The sequence below is a fragment of the Pelodiscus sinensis genome, chromosome 6, assembly GCF_049634645.1.
Source record: "Pelodiscus sinensis isolate JC-2024 chromosome 6, ASM4963464v1, whole genome shotgun sequence".
NCBI classification, from domain to species: Eukaryota; Metazoa; Chordata; order Testudines; family Trionychidae; genus Pelodiscus; species Pelodiscus sinensis.
Window position 1 is genome coordinate 15,146,939 of NC_134716.1, and position 20,750 is coordinate 15,167,688.

The window sequence follows — 20,750 nt, forward strand, 5'->3', positions numbered from 1 at the left end:
CAAAAGTTTTATTTTTGTGCGGGTGTGCACATGCCCACAGCCAAGCTATGCTAGATTACAATATGTTATTCTATAAGGGTACATCTAGAGTACAGGCTTTTTTCGACAGAGACTTTGTCGACAGATACTGTCGACAAAGCCTCTGTCGAAAAAGAGCATCTAGACTGCATTATGCGGATCGAAAAATCAACAAAAGAAGGCACTTATAAATGCTTCTGGCAGGTCCCGGGGCAGCATTAAATTCTAGTCACTGCCGCATGCTCTTTGCTGAGACGCATGCTTAAAGGGATCCTCCTGGACAGTCGTTGCTCTGCTCCTGCTTCTGGCTTGCCTACCTCCTAGAGCTGTGGTCACCGACCAGTCGATCGCGATCGACCGGTCGATCGCGAGGCCTCAACCAGTCGATCACGAGGCGTTCGGGCAACCCCACCCCCCCATTTTCCCTCCACCCCCGAGAAGCCCCACTACCTACCTCTAGTGTAGTACCGGCTTCCCGCGGGGTGGACGGAAGTCCTGTCTGAAGCCTGCGTCACTTCCAGGAGTTCCAGAAGTGCGTAGGTTGCTCCCCTCCCACAGCTCTGTTGCATGCTGGGGGAGAGGGCGTAGGCCCTGAAGGAGGAGTGTGGAGGCTTCCCTGTGCTGCTGGCGCCAGAGGGGTGAGTTTCCCTGCGCCGCGGGAGCGGGGGTCGGTCCCGGGGTTTGGCCACGCTGCGGGAGGGGAGGAAGACGGGAGGGGGGTTTGGCCCCAAGGTAGGCATGCACAGGGGTTGGCCATGCTGCAGGAGGAGTTGGCCGGGGCAGGCCAGGCTGTGGCATGCGCCCGCGGGGGTTGGCCATGCTGCAGAAGGGGGTTGGCTGCGCTGTGCCGCAGGAGGGGGGTTTGGCCCCGGGGCAGGTGCCCGCGGTGGTTGGCCGTGCAGCAGGAGGAGAGGGGAAGGGGGGATGGGCCGGGCTGCTCCATGGAAGGGGGGGTTGGCCCCAGGGCAGGCACGTGCAGGGTTTCCCTGCGCCGTGGGGGGGAGGGAGAGGGCCTAGAGGAGGCACGTGCTGGCATCGCTCTGGGGGGGGAGAATCCTGGGAGGAGTCAGATGCAGGGGATCCTCTGCTGCCCCTGACATCCTGTCCCCACTCCCCAGACCCCACTCCCCTGACCCCAGCTACAGAACTCTGTCCCCATTCCCGTCCCTACTCCCTGAACTCTATCCCCACTGGCACCCTGTCCCCTGCTGCAGAACCCTGTCCTCTGCCCTCCCAGCACCCTGTTCCTTCTCCCCTGCCCACAGCCGCAGAACCCTGTCCCCACAAAATGTATAATTATAAATGCTTCATTTTAGATTTAAATAAAAAACAGACCATTTATTTCATAACTATAAACATGTGATTTGAATGTTATATATCGCATAATTTAAAAATAAACTGTTCATCAGAGTGTGTAAGTAAGGGTTAGGGATCGCAAGTGATGGACAGGAGGAAAATAGAGAGGGCGGGGCTTCAAGGAAGGGGTGGGGTGGTAGATCTTCGCCTGTTCTGAGATTGAAAAAGTGATCTTCGGTGTAAGAAGGTTGGAGACCACTGTCCTAGAGGGAAAGCAGAGCTGCTGCAGTGCTTGCTCTGGTTGCCCTGATTCCTCGGACACCACAGCAGTTTATTTTCAGGTTTGTTTTTGTGCTTTGCACTGTATTTTTGGCCGTGGAGCCTGAACTGCCCCTGGGCAGGCGATGGCCCCACACTGTGATGCTGGAAGTTCTGCTGCATCTTCATGAGAGCATCGTGACGTTTGTGGCAGAGCTAGATTCCACAGCTTTGAGCCTCTCCTGCTCAGCCTGCCCCCCCCCCCAAGTATTTAGGTGTAACTTATTTTGGTTTAAATGTATTTAGCTGGGCTGCAGTATAGGGATGACAGTGGGTAACAGAATAGTAGACTAACCACATGCATTCTTAGTGGTTAGTCGAGTGTTTTATAGTAACCACTCCAGGGGAGCCCGCTGCCACCCTGCGCTGCTGCTTCTGATACAGAGGCAGCAGCATGAGGTGACAGCAGCCCCTATCCATGTGCAGAGGCTGCTGGGAGGGAGGGGCAAGAGAGGCTGCCGTGAAGCAGCCTCTGTCTGTGGCAGCCTAGATTGACTGTGGACAGAGGTTTCTTGGCATCAGTCCCTGTCCACGGGGAGCTCGGACCCCCTGCGAACAGAGGCTGCTGTCACAAAGCAGCCTCCCCTGCCCCCAGAGACAGCAGTGTGTGTGGGGGGGAGGGGTCAGGCATTACCACAAACTCAGTGCTGGGGAAACCGGCTTTTAAACCGGCAGCTCCTGCTCCCCTCCCGCATTGCTGCCTCTGATACAGTAAGGGAAGAGGGAAATGCGGGTAATTAACTAGATTAACCGATAAGCTTTGGTTTATCAGTTAATCACCTAGTTGGCTACTTGTTCACAACCCTACTGAAGTACATGTTGGACCTCCTTGGTCCAGCACCTTCGGGACCTGAGTGCTCCTGACCACAGAGTTTGCTGGACCGAGGGATGTCTAGGCTCCTCTCTGGATGTCCCCAGAGCCTGGGCTCCCCTCCCCGCTGCTGGCCCAATGCCGGGGCTCCCAGGGTCAGCCTCCTCAGGCTGGGATTCCCCCAGCTGCCACCAGTCCCTCTTTGTGGGCCCATCTACCCCTGGGGTTCCAGGCTGCAGCTGGGGATTCCCTCTGGCTGCCACAGGCCCTGCTCCTGCTGGGGTTATCCCCTTGTCCCCAACCACTGGTGGCCGAGCTTCCACTGGGGTTCCCAGCTGGGAATTTCCCACACTTGCCTCCAGCTCAGCTGCCACTTGAGTTTCCATCTGTGGCCAAGGTTTCCTCCTGGCCGGCACAGGCCCCACTGCTGCCAGGGTTCCTGGCTGGCACTGGGGATTCCTCTCAGCCACTGCAAGGCCTGCAGCTCCCCACCCACCGGAGGATCAGCCCCTGCCATCCCAGCTGGCGCTCCCCAGCATCTGCAGGACTCCCATCTGGCTCGTGTTCCTGGACATCTGTGGTCCTTCCTTCGCCACCATGGATGTTTCCAGACCAGAGAGTCCCGGATTTGGGACGTTCAACCTATAGTAATTTTTGCCCTGCTGATTTATGGTTTTGAGCCACATTGCTCCATGAGGGAGTGGCAAGTTCATGCAACTTAGTTAACTTTCACTTAGTGTATCATTAATACTTCAGCACTTAGAAGTAGGATCAACCTTGGAAGGCAAAAAAGAAAGTATCCTGTGACAGTAAATAAATCATTCCTTAAGAATTACATCTGTAATGCAAAGCATTTTAGGAGACTGATGATGAATCCCCTTTTGCATCATGCCCATAAATAAAATAATCACCGTATGAATGATCTTTTTGTGTTGCTGCCATAAAATGCAATAAAAATATTTCATGTGGAAGTTGGTAGAGTTGCTTCCTGACAGAATGTAGCTAAAAGCATCTCCATTACCCTGCAATGAAATGTCTTCAGCGTCATTTATGACTGCTAGAAGAAAATCTGTGTGTAGCACATAGCATGCACGGTAAATCAAAGTTAACGATGCTTTCTTGCCCATTAGTAGTAGTTAAAGATGCCATTGCTCTGGAAAAGAAAATGGATTAGAATTACTCCATATAGAAGACAAGATAAGCCAAGTACTCAAATAACCAACCTGCTTACGTATACTGGAAATTTCTCCTATGCTTTCACAGGAGTCCATGGTAAAAATTTGATAACATGTGATCTCTTCTGCCCTTTTTTTTTGCATCTAAATACTGCTGTTTGCACTTGCAATAGATGATGGATTCAAAATGAATGACTACTTCAACAAAATATGGACAAAATTAGAGACTGCTTGAACAAATGGAGGCATGCACTTATGTGGTCAGGATAGGAGAAAGCTTCAGAACCATAGTTGTGTTGTATTCAAACCTGGCATGACTTTACTGACACCACTGAAACCACAGTCCAGTTTGGCTTTCCTCCCTAAAGGCCCTATGGCTGCTACTTCCATGGTTAGTGATCATTATGGAAGTTCCTCTAGTCTGTCATGTCAGACAGCTTTTTAAGACTTCATTAGGTACTACAAAGAGCTAATAAAATATGTCCAGGAGCATCTGCTAAGTTGTATAACAACTCCAGAGGTCACTGTCAACCCATAAGCCTGAGGTGGCTTTAGAAAAATAAATGAAATAGTTTTTCTAATGGCAGATCTACACCTCCTTCATCACTGCAGGGAAGTAGTTCCAAATAAGATGCAAAGAGTACAGGCAGTCCCCGGGTTACGTACAAGATAGGGACTGTAGGTTTGTTCTTAAGTTGAATTTGTATGTAAGTCAGAACTGGTATATATTGTAGGGGAAACTCTAGCCAAACATTTCTCCAGAGCTCAGTTTTATTCTCCCACACCTCACTTCCCTCAGTCCTTTATTCTCAAGCTGAGGTGTCTGCTGAGAAAAGCCGCTCTGCGTCTCCCTGGTCTGCTGGGGGGAAGCAGCTAGTGCGGGGTTGCCTCACCCCGTTTGTAAGTAGGGATCCGATGTAAGTCGGATCCATGTAACCCGGGGACTGCCTGTATTTGTTTTTGCAACAAATGGGCTGGGGGAGGAGGAGAAGATAATGATTCATAGTAATGAATCATTAACTTTTACCTGCAGTGTTTAACTTGTGGTTTGCTTTAGTTGATCTCTCTCTGAATCAAGTTACATATAAACAAAGGATTTCCTAGATCAGACCATTGGTTCATTAAAGGCAATAAGCTAACAGCTGATGCACAAAACCCCCATGTAATGCACATAGCAAACTCTGAGAAACTGACTTTTTATTAAAATAGCCCTGATGGCAGAAAACAGTTGTTACCCCGTGCCCTCAGAGCCACAAGAATTTCAGAATAGCTAAACAAAAAGCCTAAAACAACATGCAATTGCCCCTGGAGTAGTTTTCCTTCCATTCTTGGGCTCTACTACTTCCCCTCATTTGTCATACATCCCCCTTCTCATCTGTTAAATATGACACATGAGGTGTGTCTACCTGGAGATTTGAAAAAGCCCCCCACACAGAATCTCAGAGCATGGGCCAGGTGCCTCAGAGATGGGATTTGGGCTGAGGGACTAGGGTTGCCAGATGGTTACAGCAAAAATACCAGACACACTTGACATTACATCACAATCTACATTACATCTTAATTAGAAAATACCAGACGTTTATATTTTCTCATTTATATTTTCTCAATTTATTTCCCAAACAGAAAGCTCAAATACTGGACTGTCTGGTTCAAAACCGGACACCTGGCAACCCTATATAAAATTGCAGCGTAAACATTCAGGCCCACACTGGATCTCAGGCTCTAAGACATCCCACCCTCACCTACCAGTGGGATTTCTGAGCCCAAACGCCTACACTGCAATTTTTAGTCCCACGGTCCAAGCGCTGTGAGCTGACTCAATTGACGTGGGTTCTACGACTTGATGCTGAGTCTTTTATTGCAATGTAGACCTGTGATTCATTGAAAAAATAACTGCAGGCAATACTCCTCTGGTGTGGCCAGGCCCACTGACGTGAGGGCTGAGGACGGGGTGGACAAAGGGAGCAATTGCCCGGGACGCAGTAATTCAAAAGGGCCTCCCTGGGCCCTTCAAGTCACTGTTGGAGCCTTGGGGGGGGGGGTGCTGAAATGCTAGGGGTGGGCTCCACCCCTGCTGCCCCATCCCTTCAGGGAGCACCGAGCAAGCTCCCTCCAGGGGCTCAGCGATTCTGTTGCCTGGATGTGGCACCTTTTAAAATCAATAGGAATTGCATTTTAGTTTTACCAAAATTTAATCTGGCCCTATAATCCAACATCCTGTTTCCTTATCTTTCCAAACTCCCTGAAATCCATGAGGCTTTTGAGATTTCAGCCTTTTTCCATCAGAAAGTTGTAGTGCATCATCCTTCATGAGTGAGATGGTCTATAACTATGCCCAGCTTATTCCCACCCTTTTTATGTCAACTGTAGTGGTCTAACAAAGAAATCTTCATGTCCCAGCAATAAATCAGTGGTTTAGTATGCTCTTGCAGCCTGTAATTATTAATGCTAATTATTTTTAAATAACTAATTTAGCTTGTTTTGGAAATGGTGGAAACTTTCAAAGGACATATTGTTTTTTTATTAGATATGATCTTTTGGCATATATAGAAAGATTTTTGTCATTTTGGGAGTGTTTGCTTGGTTCAGTAATTATTTTGAAATTTCAGAAATAATTTTCTAGTATCAGTGTGTGATGGGAATTTCTCCCAGGTTCATCAGACAAAGAATCACTTATGGGTCTACCATTTAAAAAGCATATCATATTGGTATCTGCAGAGAACAACAACCAGACCTCGATATTCAGTAACATAACTACAGAAAGTCCCCAATTTATGAATGGGCTGTGGTCAGTTTTCCCTCTAAACTGCACAGCAGCACAACTTCACAGATGATTAATCAGTGCCGCCTAGTCAATCAGCTCCATGCATGGTGCTTTGAGCCTCTGTCTGGGTGGGACTGATTAATCACCTGTGAAGCTGTGCTACAGCATACTTTAGAGGGAACACTGGCTCTGTTACCAGAGTTTGTAAGTCAGTTGTTTAGAACTCAGAATGCATTTTCCCATAGAAACAATATTATAAATTAGCGTTTCTTAAAGTGTGTTCTGTGGCACTCCAGCAGTTGGAGGTGTTCAGTTGGACAATTCAAAATGGCCACTCTTAAAAGGACTAGCCCACCTCCTCTTTGTTTTTGTTTTTTTTTGCTCAACAAAAAAAATCCTTCGTGTTCCCCATTAAAAAAAAATTATTGTTTGGTGCTCCTCAGTCTTAAAAAGTTTAAGAAACACTGTTAAAAATGGTAGAGAGGTTCAAGCTAGCCCATAAAAGCCTGTGTAACCCATAATGTACCTGAAGTTTACTATATATTTGAGAGAATTTGTCTGTTGAAGAACTCTTCCTAATTAGTAAGAGTTAGGACAACCAGATTCGGTATTCAGCTTCCTCTTATAATTACTTAAAGCAAGGTAAGTTGGTTGTGTCAGGCAAATGGGATGTGTCTGGAATGGAATTGCTTGCATAAAACCATACAGAAAAGAGATGGAATCACCAGGTGGGTGAAAAGGGGCTGGCTGAGATTACACCTTCCCTCTCTTCCCCTCCCCCATCCGAGACTGACCCAACCCTGAGCCTCCCATCTTTTCCACACCTTTTAGAAAGGGTAGAACATGCTGAAGCTCTCTCTCCGCCTCCCTCCCCCTCTCCCCTCCCCCCCACAAGATTCATGCAGGGACATTGCTGGCTGTTCGCCTTCACCAGGGAGCAAGGAGAAAGAGCACAGTTTGCTCCATTCCTCACTCTGGGAGCGCAGAGGGTAGACGAGTTGTGCATTTTGCTCTCTCTCCCTAACAGGGACAGGAAGGGGAAGAGCAAGCAGCTCTGGTATGAATCTTTGAGGGGCTTTGTACCCCCCCTCGCCTTCCCTACAAACTCACCCCCCCATACACAGAGTTCCCCTGCCCAGAGCCTCTCCTCACCCCCCCCAAACCTGACTCCTGCACCCCCAGCCCTCTACATTGAGCCCCTCCTTAAGGACCTGAGCAACACTAGGTAAATGTGCAAATTGTATATTTGCTATGAAATAGTAGAAATAGTTTTTTATTTAAATATGAATGCTGGTGCTTGAGGAAAGGCAGGTTTCAGTAGAGCAGGGTTTCCCAACCTATGGGCCGGGACCCAAATATGGGTCGCCATTATATTTCAAAAGGGTCGCCAAGTGCCTCTCCTGGGTGGCTTTGCCCTGCCTCCTCCCCCCCCCGGTTTTGAATTGCCTTGGGTCACCAAGTCTTCCTGAATTGTCAAAATGGGTCCCCACCTGGACAAGATTGGGAACTGCTGAATTAGAGGAAGGTGAGGAGATAGATGGAGTTTTGGAAGGGGACCTCTGGGCACCCTCTGGACACACACCCCCTATCCCCGCCCCCACAGACTGCATCCAGTCCTCATTCAACCAGGAAGTGGCGAGCAGCACAGGCTGGCGGACTTAAGAGACATCCCACCCAGTCAGAGGCTCAGAGCTCCATGCATAGAGCTGACTGTCTGGGCGGGGCTGATTAATCACCTGTGAATCACCATTTCTCTTCTGCTGCAGGGTCCACCTCCTGCTTCTCTGGAGTCCTCTGGCTAGCCCTGGCAGTGCTCACCATCACTTTTGTCTCTTGCCTGCTCCCCTGCCGAGGCTGCCGGTGAGCTCTTCTTTCTATGTGTGGATATTCGTAAGTCAGATGTTTGTAAGTCAGGGAGTGCCTGCATGCTTGTGAAAGCAGTGTTCTCCCTAGAAAGGTAGCGGGATCCCTCTGAAATGGTACTGCTATCAGAGACATAGGCATGTCTCTTGTGATGCCATGAGAAATATGTCTGTGGGCAATTAATTTTGCAAACAAACTACAAATTTAGTGCTGGTGTCAGGGATTGGCTGCATAACCCTGAAGATTAAAGTCCTCTGTTGATCCACAGAAACAGATGCAGCATGGGCTGTAGCAGTAAAACTGGCTCCATGCTTCACTGCCTTGCCCCTGGTCTGGAGAGAGAACCTCCAGGAATAAGAAGGATTAATCTTCATGCCGATTCATTCTTCAGCCACCAGTTGGGGTAGTAGATTGTCTTGCTGGGAACTAGGTGGATATCAGTGGATAGTTAAACTCATCAGTTCAGCCAAGGATACACAGATACATGTAAAAAGTTGGGGGAAACGTCACAAACTTTTTCAAGAAACTTAGCAAAAATGTTTGCCGTTTCCTCTCGCAGGGAGGATGAGCAGAAGATGGCTCAATGTCTGACTGGAAGTCAGAATCAAGTAAAGTGCCTCAAGTGTCGGTTCTAGGGCTGGTTTTGTTCAGGTCATTAAAAAAGGTGTTGGATGAGGGGATGGATTGCACCCTCAGCAAGTTCGCTGATGACACTATGCTAGGTGGAGCAGTAGATACATTGGAGGGTAAACATAGGATTGACCTAGACCAGTGCTTCCCAATTTTATTTGGCCACGGAACCCTTAAAAAAATGCAGGGGGGAACTGGTTGACTGAAAAAAAGAAAAAGGTGGAAAAACTGTCAAACAAAAACAAAAAAAATGGGGAAAACTGGTCAACCTCTTTTCTCTCCTCCCCCCCCCCCCCTTCCCACTAAGTACCCATGCCCCTGGCAGGGATGGAAGAGGCTTTACACGCTACCCTCACTCCCAGGCCAATCGGGGCCTGGGAGCACATGAAGCCTCCTCCCACCCTGCGAAGAGCATGTGGCACTTTGAAGTGCCCTGTGCTCCTCTCAGGGCCAGGGCAGGGCAAAGGAAGCTTTGCACACTCCCCCGCCCCCAGGCCAATCAGAGCCTGGAGGCAGGGGTGCACATGACGGCTCCTCCCGCCCTGCGAGGAGCTCATAGCACTTCAAAGCACTGCATGGTTCTGCCAAGGCGGGAGGAAGTTTCTGATTCTGTAGAAAGTATTGCATTCTGCACAGCTGAGGTTATGGGGAATGATGCTGTTTGTACACAATTTCAGCCTGTGCACATTGATAGGTGCACTCTATGTAGAAATCCAGTCTGTTGTTTTGACCATTAGGAGCAGTCCACACAGACTCCTCCTTCTTGCAGCATTGGTAGGATGTTTCTGTGAGAGGGTTGGTTTGATGTTCTGTTTGGTGGCATGGCAGAAAGATTCCTTGAGTTGAAGATGGTGAAGGTAGGTTTCCAGGTTACCGCACAACTGTGTCAGTTGTGTGGAGCAAAAAGAGTGTCCGAGATAGGACAGGCTCTTCTGTTGGACTAAGTGTGTATATGAACAGATTCACAATATTGTGGGGTGAATTAAAGGTACAGCTGTTGTGGCCTCTTTTGGCATGTGGGAGTTTAGATAGATAATTTATTGTGATTTTTTTTTTTGAGAAGAGAGCAAAGTGTGTACATAAAAGGCTTGTCTTGTTTTTGTAAAGCCCAGCCATGTAGAAGTTTCATATGGAAGATTGTTTTTTATGAGAGTTTCCAGATTTGAGAGCTTATTCTTGTTCTCCTGTTGGTGTACAGGATGCTGATCAAGTGGTTCTGCAGCTTTAGTCCATATGGCATGATGTCTGACTGTTTGCACTTGGAAAGGAAGATGATGCCAGTCTGTATCTGTGTGAGTTTTTTTTATTAAGCTGATAGATTTCCACTTCATACAGCTAAATTCAGTGTGTTTGCGTGGTAACAAGTTTCAGATGGGTAGCCGTGTTTCAGCAAACTGGCTTATAAGCACTAGAGGTTGCTGTGTTAGACACAGTTTAGATCCACCAGCTGTCTTTGCGAGGGTATAGCAGAGTGGTGAATTCTATGGGGACTGTTTCTGACAGGTAAAAATGAGAGAAGGGGAATGAATTCCCAAGGACACACTCGTCCATCCATTGTTTCAACAATATGATACCTGCAGGCTCCCTCAGAATGCTGTCCTAGAGAAGTGAGCACAATCTGGCATCACAGAAAGGACCTGAATTATCCTTCCTGACTCTTTCCCCCAAGACAGCTACTTCTGAGGGAGAACTTCTATCACTCCCAGTCTGGAGCCATCAAATTCATACCTACAGCTATACCCTCACAAATCCCAGTGTGGTGCCAGGGAAGAGAGGGGTTTATGAAAATAAACATCTGTCGTTTTAAAATTATGAAGTGCTGTTTTTTAAAAAAGGCTGTTGAAATGGCTTCATGTGCCTGCCTGCATGTGCAGTAAAAGGGAAGCCAGAATGTTTGTTTCTAAATATACTGAGTGTTACTGACAAAAGTGAAGACTGCTGATGATTCCAACCACAGAGGAATGCCAAGACGGCATTCCTTCTTGCAGTGCTAGAACAAGCATTTTAGAGAAAAAATTATTTAACGAACCCATGGCACTCATGCAGTGGGGGAGCCAGATGTTAATCCTGATGTCTTGGCCAAATTTCACCATAGGGCAAGTACATTCTTCTTACCTACATTCTCCCTGAAGGTTCTTCTGGAGATGATGTTTTCTTTGTGTGCTAAACTCTTACCTTGGTTGTGGCTGCATTCCTCCCCCAGGGTGGACCTGCACTTCAGGGGTGTGCTTGCGTGCTTGAGAGAGAGAGAGAGAGAGAGAGAGAATATGAATATTTGGGGGCAATTGAAACAAAAGGGATAATATACTAATGCTGTGTAAAAGCACACAGATGCAGAGTTCCACAGAGTTTGTCACCCTGCTTAGTTAATAGTCATCTAGAGCTGTTTATGGGAGCTAATTCTGAGTTGCCATGCCATGGACACGTGGCTCTGATTTTGCTTTTCATTTGCACCCAATGCCTTCAGTGTCCTTAGGTCCATTACAATGTGTTCTTCCAGCCTGCTGGCATCTTGAGGATAGGACCAAATCTGTCAATCACTGGTAGCTTGGAAATGCCCTTCCTTCTGAAGTCTTAGAGGGGTAGCTGTGTCAGTCTGTATCTGCAAGAACAATGAGGAGTCCTGTGGCACCTTAGAAACTAACAGATTTATTAGGGCATAAGATTTTGTGGGTAAAACCTATTTCATCCGATGAATTGGAATGGAAGCTATATACTCCTACTTCTGTAACTTCCGCTCTATGAAAGTTTATGCCTTAGTAAATATTAGTCTCTCAGGGTACGTCTACACAGCAGAGCTAAAGCCAAATTAAGCTATGCAACTTCAGCTATGTTAATTGCATAGCTTAAATTGAAATAGCTTATTTTGGCTTTTGGCGGCGTCTACACAGCAGGAAGTAGAAGGAAGAACACTCTTCCTCTGACTTCCCTTACTCCTTGTGAAATGAGGGTTACCGGAGTCAGAGTAAGAAGTCCTCCAGCTCGATACTATTTCGGAATAAAGGCTTGTAGTGTAGATGTGCTCTTTGCTTTTTCAGAATAACATCAGCTATTTCAAAATAATGCTGGTGTGTAGACACAGACTAAGGTGCCACAAGACTTCCTTCTCAAGTTCCCTTCCATTTTCTGCTTCCACAGTGGCTACAGGCTCAGCTAGACCCCCCTGTTTCTGCAAGCATTTGAAAATTCTAACCAGAATATACCCAGCACCATTGAAATGTAGCCAGTTCTCATTTGAGAGGGCAGCAACTTGAGAGGGCAGCAACCAGCTGGCACTCAGTGCACCTGGGAGAAGATGAAATCTTGAACAAGGACCCCAGGCTAATTTGCCTAGGAAACAGCCAGGGAATTTTTAAAGTCCATGCATAGTAAGTAGGATTTAATCCCTGAGCCTACGGATTTCAGTGGAATTTGTGGTTTGAGGTGTTACCCAGAAGACACCTCCATTGTCTAGACTGCTCTTTGAAAAACAAAAGGAAGGTATATCATCCTCTTACTGACTCGTGGCAGCTGAGTTGTCATCAAATCTATTGTAAGAACAAATAAGGTTAGATGTATAGGGAAGATGCCTGCTGATTGGATCATGGAGGTGTCAGGCTATTACTATTGCCAAGTTTCACCTTTTGTTCTGCTTTCTCCAGCTTGAGAACAGAATCTGTCTAATGTACTTCTGTTTGTGTAGCCCATCAAGTTGGTATCTGAGGATCATTAAGGGAGTGCACCATAGCTCATGTAATCATTTCATTCATTGAAGACCCCTCAAATGTCATTTGAGAGTTGCAGCATTTTCATCTGCCTGCTAATGACATTCCTGAATTAATATTAAAGACAAATTAATTAATAATAGTAGTAGTACTGATCTGTTTAGAAAGTGGGATCACAGATTAGTCTGTTTTTCTTTCTTCTGGCCCAGCTGCTGTGATAACAGGCAGGGAGAGCAATACCAAGAAGGATGCAAATACATAGCAGCCCAGTTAATCTCTACCTGTTCACAGCTGTTAGCTTATTTTGAGGTGGAACAAAGTCCCTTAACACGAAGGTTGTTTTCCTTGTCACTTGGGACAGATGCTTCCTTGAGTAACACACAGAGATAACACAAAACATATGCTGGGAAGGACTGATGGTTCACAAAAGAGTTTCCAGGAGCAATAGCTTAGGTAAGTGGTCACCAAGCAGTAGATCAGGATTTACTGGTAGATCTTGGAGCCTCTGACAGGTGATCCTGACTGGTTTGGCCAAGAGGCAATCAAGTGCTGGCACTTCAGCTGCCCCTTCCCCCACTGCTGTGCATCTCGTGCTGTTACTTTAGAGCTGTCCCCTCACAAGCCTCCTGCTTGCAGGGCAGGGAAAGGAGAGGAGGGTGCTGATGTCAGGATGTCGCCCTCCCACTCTATCCTGTCTCCACAGAGCAGAGAGAGGGCACCACAGGACTTGGGATGGAGTTTGTTGGCTGCTTTTGGGAGTGATGCAGGGCCAGGACAGAGGTGAGCCTGCCTTAGCCCCATTGCACCACCATCCAGGAGCCACTTGAGGTAGGCAGTGCCCAGCGGGTGCCCACATCCCGAAACCCCACCCCAGTCATCAACCCCTCCTCTACCCCAACCCTCTGCCCCAGCTGGGGAAAGTGTGGGATAATGGGGAAGGGAGGGAAGGACAATGGAGTGAGCAGGGGCGGGGCCTCAGGCAAGTGGCACAAAGGAAGTGGGGCAAGGGTAGTTGTGTTTGAGATAGCTCTTGGATTGCACTTAAATTCAAAAAGCAATCTTCTGCTAAAAAGGTTGGAGACGACTAACTTGGGGCATCGTTCTCAGGACTCTTCTTTGGGGCTAGAGATGGGAGGAGAGGGAATATGGTGGAAAGGAGGGAAAGGGGAATGACTCGGCCCTATTACACAATCCAAATTGGGTGTGTTTTTTAATAGCATATTATTCCTTGCTCCTCACTACAAGTCTGAGCTTTAGTTTTGAAATGGTATGTCCTTAGTTTCTGTGCCAAGGGGAGTCTGTTTTCTTTTCTCATATGTATTTATAAGTGACGTATTGAGAATGAAGGACTGATTTTGAGGACTTGTGGAAGGATTTTCACATATGCGGTGCTATTTCAGTGCACAGTTGACAAGGGACTTACTAAATTTTCCCAGATAGAGCTATCACTAAAACAAAACTGCAAACCCAGATACAACCATTTCTGATTTTAGTGAACATGCAGTTAGGCTCCCAGAAGACTTCCCTGGAGAGGGGATTTCTGTTCATCCCTTGTCATGCAGCAGGTGTACATCATTCAGGAGCTTTATACAGACTTACCAGGTATCTAACGTGTTTGAAATGTACTGCCGGTTTCCTCAAAACAAAAATTTCAGACCATATAGAGGGTTTCCCCATGGAGACCTAAGACTGTGAAGACCTTTGGAGTTGGCTTTCTGCAGACCCTTTGAGTGTTCTGCATAAGTTGAGATGGGAGGATGCATCAAAAGGCCTAGTCTGTGAGGTTTTTAAAGTGGAGCCCCTTCCTGTTCAGCTCTCAGGGCTCTAGTAACCCTTTGCCACTGTGTCTACATTTGGTCCTGTGAAGAGCAATTGTATTGTATTATAACCCCCTTTGCAACACTGGCTTTGAACCTAGACTCTTCTTCACCACATCACATACTTCTGCTATGCCAGCTACCAGCCCTTTAGCTGGTGGAAGTAATAGGCTGCTATCTTCTAGTTGAGCACTCATTGGCATGGGATGTGTGTCACACTTTTCCATGTAATATATAATCTGTGGTATCACATATCTCATTAGCTGGTAGCAGTAGTAGGTTGTTATCCTCTAAAGCATGAGTTCTCTGTCTTTATGATTAGATAGGCAAAGTGTAATGAAATGTTTGTTGTAATATTAAGTCACAATTTAGAAAAGTCTGAAGAGTAGCTCCTAGAAGGGATGTGTTACTCACTTTACCAATGTAATTAATAATCTAGGGTAGCGGTGGGCAAAGGGGCCTCCACGAGCCAGATGTGGCATACCAAGCAGGTGGATCCGACCCGTGGACACCCTGCCACTCTCCCATCCCCAGCCTAATGGCAGGAGGAGCACCCAACGTCTCTTGCTCCCTGCAAGCACCGAGTGCCCCTTGCAGAGTGGGGGCAGGGAGCAAGGGACTTCGTGCGTTACTTCTGCCCCCAGGGGCTCCTTCTGCCCCCAGCCCGCGAAGTCTCCTCCTGCCCTGCAAGAGGTTCACGGAGCTTAGAGTGAAAGCGCCGCATGCTCCTTGCAGGGCGGGGACAGGAAGTGCATGAAGTCTCCTCCCGCCCTGCAAGGGATGCGCAGCACTTTCACTCTAAGCACTGTGCATCCCTTGCAGAGTAGGGGCAGGGAGCAAGAGATTTTGCGTGTTCCTCCCGCCGAGTTGCCTCCTGCTTGCAAGGGGGTAGGTAGCCAGAGGGAACCACCAGTTGCTCAGAGCAGCTGGCAGTTCTCACTAGGTCCGTGTTTCTTAAAGTGTGTTCCGCGGCACACCGGTGTGCGGCGAGGCAGTTGGTGGTGTGCCACAGAGAACAACAGAGTTCAAAATGGCCGCCCTTAAAGGGGCAGGCATTTTTTTCTCAATACCTTTCCTCCCGCCCCCCCTTTTCTTTTCTTAACAAAAAAATCCTTGATGTTCCTCATGAAAAAAATTAGGTTAAGAGTTATGTGTATCCATGCAGGGTTGGCACCAAAGGAGCTTGAACTGTGAGTCTCAAATGTTTGAGTCATTTCCATAATTTGGCATAGTCTTGGGGCATAATCAGGAGCCCTGGGACTGTGAACTCCAGGTTAACAGAATCTTTCTGTTGCTCCCCTTCTCACACAACAGAGTGCCCTGGTTAGTTTGCAGCTGAACTGAGGCCAGTTTGCTCATCCAGAAGTAGGTTTTTTTTCCTCCTTTAGAAAGTAACAGCTAGCTCAGAAGTTCCACTGTCTTTTTGGGGGTTTTGCCTTTTAATATCCATTGTGTTATCCCAAATTTTATTAGGGACCACTCCAGGGTTACACTCATATGGATTTATTAAACGAGGAATTAACACATGCACACACACGCACACACACATTCATTCATGCCCTCAGGCACTTAGACACAAAAAACGTTGCAGAATGCACCAAGGCATATTATGTCTGGTGCAGTCATGAATCCCAGCAGCCGAGCTGATCATAGAAAGGGCTTCTGCTGCTTGCTCTCTCCTTGTATTGGAACTGGGCTGCTCCTGCCAGACCCGCTGGGTCCTTCCTCCTTGTTGGTCACCACAGAGCATGCCCTGACCTCCCTCGATTGGGGTCCTTTGTTTGCTTAGAGCAGGGTTGTCTCTGTGATTGCTTTAGTCACCACCTGGCTCTGCGTGTTTAGCCTTGCTGTTTCTCTCACCCCAAACATGCTCCAGTCGCTATTCACACACACATTCTTATCACAGGGTGGAATGCAGTTTAGAGAAAGTTATAAGCAAAGTGGCTGAAAGTTACAAAGATTACAGAGTTGCAAAGCTCAACAATCTTACTACAAGTTGCAGAATTTAAAAGACAAAGTAGCTGAAAGTTACGAAGAAACTATTAGAAAGCTTCAAAGATCCGTGGTTACAAAGATACCTTCCAAAGCACAGAACTGACTGAGAACAATTTCCATTTTAATCATCTACAAATCATCAATAATAAAGTAACTTAGAAGACAACAGCCCCACCCCCAACAGTGTTCACAGCAATTCAGTTAGCAGCAGGTTTTGTCATTCTCGAAGTCATGTATTGGCAGGACCTTACAGTTTATGCATTTCCAGAAAATGTATGTGTAAATCAAATAGAGGCAGTAAGGGGGGGGAGAGGAGGTCGCACTTCAAAGCGACAGTGCCGCATGGAGCCCGGGGACGGACCCTGGGCTCCACGCAATGCTTCCACTTTTAAATGCTGCATGCAGCCTGAGGCCAGCTGTGGTGTCCTCACGCTGCACCCAGTGTTTCAAATCGCAGCACCACGTGGAGCCTGGGATCAGCTGGAGACTTCCCCACTGACTCCAGGCTCTGTGCGGCACTGCCGCTTTGAAATGCTGCAGGAAGCCTGACTCTTCGCAGTGTTTCAAGACAGCAGCGCTGCATGGAGCCTGGGATCAGCGGGAGAGTCCCCAGCTGACCCCAGGTTCTAAACGGCATCTTCGCCTTTGAAGGGAGAGGTGCCCTATTGATTAATCGAATAGTCGATGAAAAATGTATCAACCATTTGATTAGTCAGTTAGTTGATATTTAACATCCTTATATCAATATGTTTACCATGAAGGGCCAGGAAAGAAAAGATTGATTTTGGGCTCTGTGTGAGAGGATTGTGGAAGGGAGGCAGGTAAACAGTGTTGTTGTTAAGTCAAGTTAGTAAAAAAATGGTAATTTACCAATTGAGAGGTGTAATTAAATTAATACAAGTGAGTCCTGAGATCTGATTGTGTTCCATAGCTGATTACTTCTAACAGTGAATGCTGCAATGGAATCAAAACATTCGGTCAAATTCTGATGTTGCACATCCCAATTTAAATCTGAAGAACTCCACTGATTTCTTAATTTTGTTGTTAACGGAGCAACTGTTTTACCTCAGTGCAACCAAGACTGTCTTCAAATTTAGAGAAATTCTAAAACCTGGGAGTGTTAATAATTTTCCTGCTGGATTTGGATAAAACAGAGCAGGAAGGAGGTTGACATTTGTTTGGTGTAACAATATGTTCTTCCGTGCACAATATGTTTATAGTAGTATGTGCCAAATCCAGAGGTCCTTACTCGATTGCTGTTAAGCCCTCGGTCAGGCAAAATCTCAAGAAGTAAGAACCTCAAGACTAAGACCGCAATTAATGGATTATATGGTAGCAAGAAATATATTTAATGTGCTAGTATTGCATGTTAACATGTAAATAATTTAGTGGAAGGGAGGATAGCCATAGAGTTGCTAGATAAAAGCAAGCATAAGCCAGTGATTTGATCATGTATTGCTAACCAAAACACAGACCTGTAGCATGACAAGTGGAGCTCAAAAGATTTCATTTTCTAATATACAGTGTTGTGAATTCACTGGCTCTTTGGAAATGGATTAGAAATACCAATGTGCTATGTTAATCTATGATAGAAATTAGATGCCTCAGTCCATTTTATATCTACAGTAAGTGCAATGGATTTCACAAACAGCCAGATCTCCAGAGGTACTGAGCGTCCACAATTGAAGTCCAGAGGAGTTACAGGTATTTCAGGGCTGTGAAAATTAAACTCCCGTAGGCAGTTACAGTAACACAGGACATCTGCAAACTGGCCTATCCCCTGATTGTCATGTACCCCTCTACAAAAGGAGTATGTAAAATGCCACTAACAGAAATTCTCCACTCATGCCAGCGTTTCACTCACTTTGCATGTCTGAAAATCAGCACTAGGGGCTAGAGAATCAGGCTTTTAGCATTTGTTGGTTTGATTTATTGGACTAATGTTAGCTAATTAATAATGGCCTGTGAATTTCTTCCTTTATTTTGACATCATGCTAGCAATGACATGTCACTCAATCTCAGGGGACAGGGAACTAATTACTTTCTACTATGGAGCATGTCTAATCCAAATCATACAATAAGGGGCTGTGGAGATTTCACGCTTTTACCCTATGAGCAAACGTGAGCAAAACAAATCAATTCTGGGCGATTTCCTATTCAGACCTTAACATTTCATATATTTAAAACATTTTCTTTTGGAGATCCTTTTTCTTTTAATTTTTGAAGCACAGCAGTGGGGCAATTATTCATGGAGTTAGGTAACTCTCCAAAGGTTGAAATGTGATCCTCCTTATTAACAAGTGGCTAACTGAGGTCTCTGTCATTTCCTGTTATATTGTATTCACTTGGCTGAGAAGATTGCAGTTGGTCCTGCTTTGGGCAGGGGGCTGGACTTGATGACCTTCTGAAGTCTCTTCTAGCCCTAGGATTCTATGATTCAGACTTATTTAGTCTACAGAAAAGAAAAGTGAGGGGGGATTTGATTAACTACCTGAAGGGAGGTTCCAAAGAGGATGGCAAGAGGTGACAGACTGTAGAATGAGGAGCAATGGTCTCAAACTGCAGTGGGGGAGGACTAGATTGGATATTATGAAAAACTGTTTCACTAGGAGGGTGGTGAAGCACTGGAATGGGTTAGCGAGGGAGCTGGTGGAATCTCCATCCTGAGAGGTTTTTAAGTCCTGGCTCAACAAAGCCCTGGCTGGGATGATTTAGTTGGGATTGGTCCTGCTTTGGGCAGGGAGGTTGAACTCTATGACCTCCTGAGGTCTCTTCCAGCCCTAGGATTCTAGGATTCTAAGATAACTAATTGGGATTTGAAATAACCATGGCTGTTCATAAAGACCCTTGGATAATTCTGCCTGTTTTGATATTGCTGAGACAGTCTGATATTGTGCCAGTTCCTCAATCTTAGTTCTATGGGGTGAGAATTCACAGTTCCAGCACTGCATGCTCCATGCAGATAGCAGCTGTGATTTTATAAAGCTATTGTAGCCGGCTCTGTGTCCCTTGCCTTTGGCATCCAGGGTGTGAGGGGGTATGTGCATGCCCCAGAAGTGGAATAAAGGAGTGTGGTCCTTGACAGCTGCCACAGGCTATTGTCAGAATGAAGTAAAGCAGCCCTGAAGCTGCTTACATCAAAGTTACATCAGGATGTGATTTGGCTTTCAGCTGGTTGAGGGTGGGGTGTGGAACCCCCTCCCCAGCTGTGCCAGCTGTAAGCTCAGCACAGCTCAGGATTGGGCATCATGGGTACATTTTAGTTGCATCTTCCTTTGTAAAGGGAGATAAGGGAGCTCTGGACCTGTTCAGGATCTGGCTTTTTCTCTCATTAACAATCCCCAGCTCTCTTGCATATGGTGGGGATTTTTTTTTCATGAACTTGATGTGGACAATTCCTGTCTTACCAGAGTTTGTGACAAGTCAATGGAAGCAGAGCCAAAATACAGAGGACCTCACTAGTGGTCTTGTTTTCCATTAATTTAATACAGCCGAAGCTTGTTAATCTAGGCTTATCCACCATGGGAATCCAAAAGCTTTCTGTAGATATCAGTTTCATACAACAGACGTGCTCCTGAATCTTTAATCTGAAAGGTTTTATTTCATGTACATTTGAACAAAGATGACATTTTGCCAAATGATTTGGATTAACTGTTTCTGAGTGTAAGTCGTCAATGCACACAGTAGGAGGGGAGTATATTCTTAGTAGTCAGAGGAGTGGATTAGTAGTCAAGATCCCTCAAGATCTATTCCTGAGGGTGCTGTATATTGGCCTCCTTCTGTGGCTTTGGACAAGCTACTGAAATCCATCTGCTCCGCTCATTCATGGGACAGGCAGGGACATTATTTTACACAGCAGTGGGCCAAAGAATGTGGCTGTCGAGAGAAAATGCAGCAATGCAACCATAATGTAGCTACATAGCAACTGCTAAGAGCTTCACATAAAGAGCTGCACACACAAGGTTTTTTGAGTTCTGCCAAAGCTTGAAGCTATGCTGCATGTTCTGGAGCAGTGTTTCTCAACCAGTGGTATGAGTACCCTTAGGGATACTCAAAAGAAGTCTAGGGAGTACGTCAACACAACTGAAATTTGGAGAAAACCAAATTTTTGTTTTTAAGTTTTACAGCACTTTATTATTTTTGTACTTTTTACACCCAAAAATGTCATCACCCACCCAGCTATGATTAAATTCTTTAAAGAAATGTGTTGCAATGGTAGGAAAAAAGTGTGTGTGTCTGAAAACTGTAGGTACTGGGGGTACTTATATATATAATATTTTTTTAAAGGGGTACTTTATAAAAAAAAGGTTGAGAAACACTGTTCTGGAGCACCATATAATGACACTATATCTATTAAAT

The 20,750-nt window shown here is 46.3% G+C and overlaps 1 protein-coding gene across 3 annotated transcripts in view; it reads left to right on the forward strand.

Annotated features, from left to right (window-relative positions):
* Nucleotides 1-20,750, forward strand: part of MOB3B (MOB kinase activator 3B) — a 129,543-nt gene that overhangs the window by 67,791 nt on the left and 41,002 nt on the right. The window lies entirely within an intron of this gene.